Raw genomic sequence first — 7,135 nt, 5'->3', positions numbered from 1 at the left:
GGCACCCTACTCACTGAGCCACAGGCACCGCCCAAAAGCATTCTGATTTTTATTTGGTTTCATTTATTTATTATTTTGTTGTTGTTGTTGTAGTTGGGCCAGCCCCTTAGTATATGGGGCTGGTGCCCTACTCACTGAGCCATAGGCACTGCCCTGGTTTTGTTTTTATATTTAAGTTCTTTACAAAGATCTTATCTATGTTTCTATTGCTAGAATCAGGTGTACCCATCCAAATAGACCTGCCCCACCCATGTAAAACTAACCTGCCCAGGAAAGATCCCTTTCCTGGAAAGCATGTCCCTCCCAGGAAATAGTAAATGGGCCAATCCCAGCCCCCCTAACCCTTTCCCACCTACTTGCCCAGGTAGAATTGACCCACCCAGGAAGATTTGAGTGTATATCCCTCCCAGGAAATGGTAGACAGGCCAATCCTTGTCTCCCGAGCCCTTTAAATCCTCCCCCATCCACCATTACCCATTGGATTTCTTCCCTGTTAGAGATTTTACCCCACCTATACCCAGGTGGAATAAAGCCATTTTAATTGTACAACCCGCGACTCTGTTTTCCTTTCCTCTCGCGCCTCAGAATAATCTTCATCTTTGGCTCTGTAACCTTTCATCTATGTATTTACACATGTATTTATGTATCTTCTATATCCACTCCCACTGCCTTGCCCTTGGCAGCCCCTGTCCTTACTAGCTCAGGAGTTCTGAGCTAGTGCTGAGTGTGTGGCTTCTGAATAGTGTTGTGCTGTCTGTGAGGACACTCTCCCTGACTTGTTCAGTGGTGGGCAGGTCCATGCATACCTACCCCTAAAGGCTAAGGAAACTGAGAAGCCAAAGAAAGAGGCTGATGTGTCCAGCCTTGGCATCTCAGAAATAGCCGTGTCCTGGCCCACCAGTGAAGTGGTTTAATATCGGTACTTTACACCCCACACCACAAGGAAAAGAGATGTAGGACAACATTAAGTCTTTAAATTGATCCCTCAGGGAAAGGCAAGAATGCTATGTGACTCTGCCTAAGGGCAGGATTTATGGTTAGGACTGTTTTGACTGAAGGGCAGAAATTGTAGGGGATTAGCATCCAAGATGGAGTTGCTGTAGTCTCACACTTGTAGTAGAATGGTTTGGGTCCTTCTATAGGCCTCTAGCTTCTACCTTATGGGGTGGAGGGCAGTAAGTACTGCCATGAGGTGACCTATTTTTTTTTGAGACAGAGTCTTACTTTGTCACCATCAGTAGAGTGCTATCACATCATAGCTCACTGCAACTTCAAACTCTTGGGCTCAAGTGATCCCCTTACCTTAGCCTCCCAAGTAGCTGGGACTATAAGCACCTGCCACACGGCCAGCTATTTTTAGAGACGGGGCCTCGCTCTGGCTCAGACTGGTCTTGAACTCATGAGCTCAGGTGATCAATTGGCCTCAGTCTCCCAGAGTGCTAGGATTACAGGCATGAGCCACCACACTTTCCCTAGATGACCTAATTAAAAGTGCTTTGTTTGCCTGCCTTTTTGTGAGGTGGGAGGGGCACTGTTAATCACACACCAATCATACCCTCTACCCTTTGGTTCTGGCCCTCTAAAATCTCCCCCACCTAGCCTTTTTTTTTTCCATCCTTGCCCTTGAAGTGAGTATTTAGTAGGCAAATACATCTTCAGTGCCTGTCCTCCACCTTTTTCATGCCCCAGCATTTGGCTAACTACAGCCTTGTCAGTCTCACTCCCTTCCCTCCACATCTCCCTCTCCCCTTCCTCTTTCCCACCTTCAGGACACACAGATGCTCCTACATGTCCTGAAAGAGGAAAATTCGACATACCTTGTTGATCTATAAAAAAAGTTATCTTTATCATCCTTCTTCCATCCTGGTCATCTCTCATGAGCCTAGCAGGCCTTCTGGAACTACAGCCAGCAAACCTAGGGGCTCTGCTCCCCTGCCCCCTGCAGGCGAGTTGTGTCTAGCTGCAACATGATTCTGCAGGGTCTCCTGTCTGCCCTGATTGCTTTTCACTCTGGCTCTGGTTCTGGCACCACTGAACTGCCTTCTTGCTGTTTCACTTCCTGGAAGTAGTTGCATATATGAGATAAAAATGCTTCTGGACTTACATTAAGTGATCTTCTGTCTGTGTTGCAGGAAGGTGGGTTGAGGAGAGAGGATAGGATGGGCATGACAAGAAGTAGGGGTGGCACCAGGCTAGGACAGGAGTCACAGGGTAAAGGATGGAACAATGATGAAGAGGAAGAATTGGAACAGGATCTTATGACTTGAATTTATGGGAGCATATACGTTTCCTGTGTCTCCTTAATGCCACAGGGCCCTTCCCTTACGCTTCCTAATTGTTTCCCACCTTCCTTTGGCTTCTGCCTCTCTTGGCCTCCAGAAACATGCCCTCCCCGAGACAGTGAGAAACTCCCAAAATAAAGTTAGAGCTTTAAAAGGTTGGTAAGGCCCAGACCCACAGCTAGTAGCAGCCTTGGAGATCCTGGGGGACTCACAAAGCATCATATCCCTCATCTCCTAGCCCCATATGTGATGCTTCTAAGGGAGGACTTAAGAGGTAGGTGCTCTGGTTGAAGATAGAGAAAGATCTAGAAAGCTTCCCATAGTGCTGTGCAATCCCTCCTCCTCTCTCCATGTTGAATTGCAGTGGTTCATGTGGTGGTGGTGGGGGATTTCCTCTAAGCCCTTCCCTATGACCACCCTCATTTTATCGTTCTGTTGTCACCCCTTAAAGCCCTCCAAGGTAACGAAGTCTTGTTAAAGTCCCAGTGAAGACATGAACCACCTTACTTCTAACAAATTCATCATATTCCCCTCACTCAAACACAATACATTTTTCTCTTGCTACCAGCTTTTATATCTTCCTTTTCCCAATGTCTACCCAGGTATCAGTTTTCTGTTTTCTAGTCTGAAATCACTGTCTTCAGAATATCAAGGTTATCAGTTAACACACTTGAAATGCTGGGCATAGTAGTATCTTATATCTGAGGGGCTGTCTTCATGTTGACAGGTGTAGTAGCAGGCTTGGGTTTTTGTGGTGGAGAGGGCTGAGGGGCGGACATATATGTTAGGCATCATGCTAGGTGATTTTATAACCCAGGGAGAAGGTTGGTATAAACACAGGCAACAAGAGTTCTACTCAACATATGTCCTCAGCAATCAAATACATTTTCATGTCATTTTACTGCCAGTGCTATTACAGGCTACTCCTTTTCTACTGTCCTAGATAAATTAGGGCCATAAGAGGGATACTGATGGAGACTATGTTTACACAGAGCTGTATCAAGTCCCAGGATTCTCAGAGAAAATAAGAAAAAAATTAGCTCCTCTAAGAACTGAAAAATTTTAGATCTCAAGGTACAGTATCTTTCACTGGGGTTTGGGATAAAAGAAAATGGATTCTGTGGTTAGCCTCTATACCAGTCCCTGGAAAGCCATCATTATGAGACCGAGGGCTACATGCTGACCAGGCTTGAAACTGAAGTTGCTAATCTAGCAGACTATTCCTGCTCAGGCCTCCAAGTGGAATGTTTAGCCACAAGCTAAAGGACAGAAGTTTAGCAAGTAAGCTAATGGTCTGGAGCTGAGCCAAGAGAGAAGGTTGAAGAATGCACATCAATCTTGCTGTGATTTCACACAAAGGGCAGAGGAACTAGGATTTTGCAGAAAGTCTGTTAAGGGGAAAGGATAAAATATATTTATTTGCTTCCTTTTGAGTCCTGCTTTTATTTCTCTTATTGTGGCGGTGGCTATAAAACACATTGGTGGTGCTATAGGGAAAGTTTTAATGGGGTCTACTTATTAAACAGAAGAATCAATGTTAATTTTTTTATTTTGATGGTTGCATTTTGACTATGTAAGAGTGTGTTTGTTTTGAGGCAGAGTCTAGCTCTGTCACCCAGGCTGGAGTACAGTGATGGCAGTGGCTCCCATTTCAGCCTTCTCAGTAGCGAAGACTGCACGTGCACACCGTGTCCAGTTAGTTTTTTTTATTTTGTAGATATGGGTCTTGCTATGTTGCTTAGGCTGGCCTCCAACTCCTGGCCTCAAGCAATCCTCCTGCCTTTCCCTCCCAAAGCACTGGGAAGGGCCAGGCATGATAGCTCACTCCTATAATCCTAGCACTCTGGGAGGTCCGGGTGGGTGGATCCCTTGAGCTCAGGAGTTTGAGACCAGCCTGAGGAAGAGTGAGACCTGGCCTATACTAAAAATAGAAAAATTAGCCAGGTGTAGTGAGGGCCACCTGTATTCTGAGCTATGCAGGAGGCTGAGACAAGAGCATAGTTCAAGCTCAAGAGTTTGAGGTTGCTATAAGCTATGATACCACAGCACACTACCCAGTACCCAGGGTGACAAAGTAAGACTGTCTCCAAAGAAAAAAAAAAAGCAAGACACTATCTCTACTAAAAATAGAAAAATTAGCTGGGTATGGTAGTGGGCATCTGTAGTCCCAGCTATCTGGGAAGCAGAGGATCTCTTGAGCCCAGGAGTTTGACAATGTTGTTAGCTAGTCTGAGGCCATGGGACTTTAGCCTGGGCAACCAGAGCAAGACTCTTGTCTCTTGATGCCACAGCACTCTACTGGGGGTGACACAGTGAGACTCTGTCTCAAAAAAACAAAACAAAACAAAAACCCCCCTGAATCCTAATTGACAAAAAAACAACAGAGAGAAAATCTGGACAAACTTTCCCTTCCTGCCAGAGGCAGCAGCAAGCCCATAGGCCCTGTGGCAGAACAAGCGTGGCTACACTGACAGACCTCTGGCTTGAGTGGATGGAGGTAACACAGGATAGGCAGTACAAGGCACACCACACTGGGCCTTACAGAGGCCTTCTGTTAAGAGTTAGGAAGCAATTGGAGCAATATGATCTGGACTATTTTAAAAAATCACTCTGAATGCTTTGTAGGGAATATCTATAATATCTTGGTTAATTCCTTGTTCATCTGAGACCCAGTTTCTGCCTCTCTAAAATGAGAGGGTTGGGTTGGTGCCTGTAGCTCAGTGATTAGGGTGTCAGCCACATATGCTGGGGCTGGTGGGTTCAAACCCGGCCTTGGCCTGGTAAACAACAATGACAACTACAACAAAAAAAGTAGCCAGGCACTGTGGTCCCAGCTATTTGGGAGGCTGAAGCAAGAGAATCTCTTAAGCCCAAGAGTTTGAGGTTGCTGTGAGCTGTGATGCCATAACACTCTACTGAGGGCAACATAGTGAGACTCTGTCTCAAAAAATAAATAACCACTGAGCTATGGGTACCAAGCACCTCTCTTTTCTTTAAATGTGAAACTATTTCAAAATAATTTTTTAAAAAGAAAATGGGGACCACTCCATGATTGCTTGGAAAATCCCAGGGATTCCAAGCTGTTCTCTTTTGTTTGTTTGAGACAGAGCCTCACTCTTTCACCCTGAGTAGAGTGCCGTGGCATCACAGCTCACAGAAACCTCAAATTCTTAGGCTTAAGAGATCCTCTTGCCTCAGCCTCTCAAGTAGCTGGACTATAGGCACTGGCCACAATGCCTGGCTAGTTTTATTTCCCCTATTTTTAGTAGAGATGAGGCCTTATTCTTATCTTTTTGCAAAATCTGTACCATATTCACTTCAGCCCACTAACTGGGGGTGGGACAATACTGGTTATCAGCTTTTGCTGCCTTTATTACATTTAAACAACATAAATGTCCAATACATCAATTCACTCTCTTCTATCTATACTTCCTAGATAAACTCATCCAGATAGGGTTTAGAAATAATTTTAAATATTAATAAGTAAATTAATTATAATGCAAAACTTCCACTTCTGGAAAGATGAAATAGATGTACTTTGCTCTATCCTTCCCTGTATATACAACTAAAAACCCTAGGAATGAATATTTTAAAAACAAACAAACTTGAGAAGGCTCTGAAAGGTGGAGGGAAGAGACTGGCCAAGGACCTCAGGACCCAAAGAACAATATGGTGATTAGTCTTATAGGTTTTCTTTTTGCCTAGTATTCCCCAGATTTGGAGTTGAAGAAGCTAGCAAATGAGAAACTCCAATGAATCCAGACAATAAATAAATAAATAAGGGCGGCGCCTGTGGCTCAGTGAGTAGGGCGCCGGCCCCATATGCCGAGGGTGGCAGGTTCAAACCTAGCCCCAGCCAAACTGCAACAACAAAAAAAATAGCCGGGCGTTGTGGCTGGCGCCTGTAGTCCCAGATGCTCGGGAGGCTGAGGCAAGAGAATCGCATAAGCCCAAGAGTTAAGAGGTTGCTGTGAGCCCTGTGAGGCCACGGCACTCTACCCGAGGGCAGTACAGTGAGACTCTGTCTCTACAAAAAAATAATAATAATAATAAATAAATAAATAAAATTTAAAAATAATGGCAAACTCTATAAAGGACCAAAAAGTGTCAACCTAGAAAGATAGAAAACTTTCAAACAACAAACATGAAATTGTGGTCTCAGCTCACTCACCAGCATAGGCTAAGTGGAAAGCTTGGACTTCCACTCTGGAGAAGTCTTAAATGAGGTGCCTTAAAACTTCTGTGCCGGGCATTGTGGTGGGCACATGTCATCCCAGCTATTCGGGAGGCTGAGGCAAGAGAATTGCCTAAGCCCAGGATTTGGAGGTTGCTGTGAGCTGTGTGATGCCACGGCACTCTACTGAGGGTGATAAAGTGAGACTCAGTCTCTACAAAAAAAAAAACCAAAACTTCTGTGGCAGTGTTTGTTATCCAGTGGGGTGCTTAGGCTCCTGTGCAACAGAAATCAACAGAGGCCAAGAATTTTCCCAGATGAGGTTTTACTGGAGCTTATGCCATGCAGGGGACCATTCAGGAGGAAGTTTCCTTGGATGGCTCTCTGTGGGTAGGTCTGTGTGGAGTTTTTAGGAGGATGACAGGAATGGGGTAAATGAGCATCAACATAAGAACAGTGTGCAGTGCAGGGTGCGCAGGCACAGGAAGAGATCATGTTAATATATACATCCCATGACCAAAAATGGCAGCTAAGATCCTTCTGGGGGATCTTAGTCATATAATGAGGCAACAAGTCAGAATCAGTCATTCTCCTTGTCTTGAGTACATGCAGGTAGTATGCCCAACTGCCTTACAGAAGACTTATGGTGAAGAGTTGCTTATCTCAGACTCTTAAAACA

This window comes from Nycticebus coucang, chromosome 20, assembly GCF_027406575.1.
Source record: "Nycticebus coucang isolate mNycCou1 chromosome 20, mNycCou1.pri, whole genome shotgun sequence".
Classification (NCBI taxonomy): Eukaryota; Metazoa; Chordata; class Mammalia; order Primates; family Lorisidae; genus Nycticebus; species Nycticebus coucang.
The sequence above is the reverse complement of the archived record's forward strand: the minus strand, read 5'-3'. Positions refer to the sequence as shown.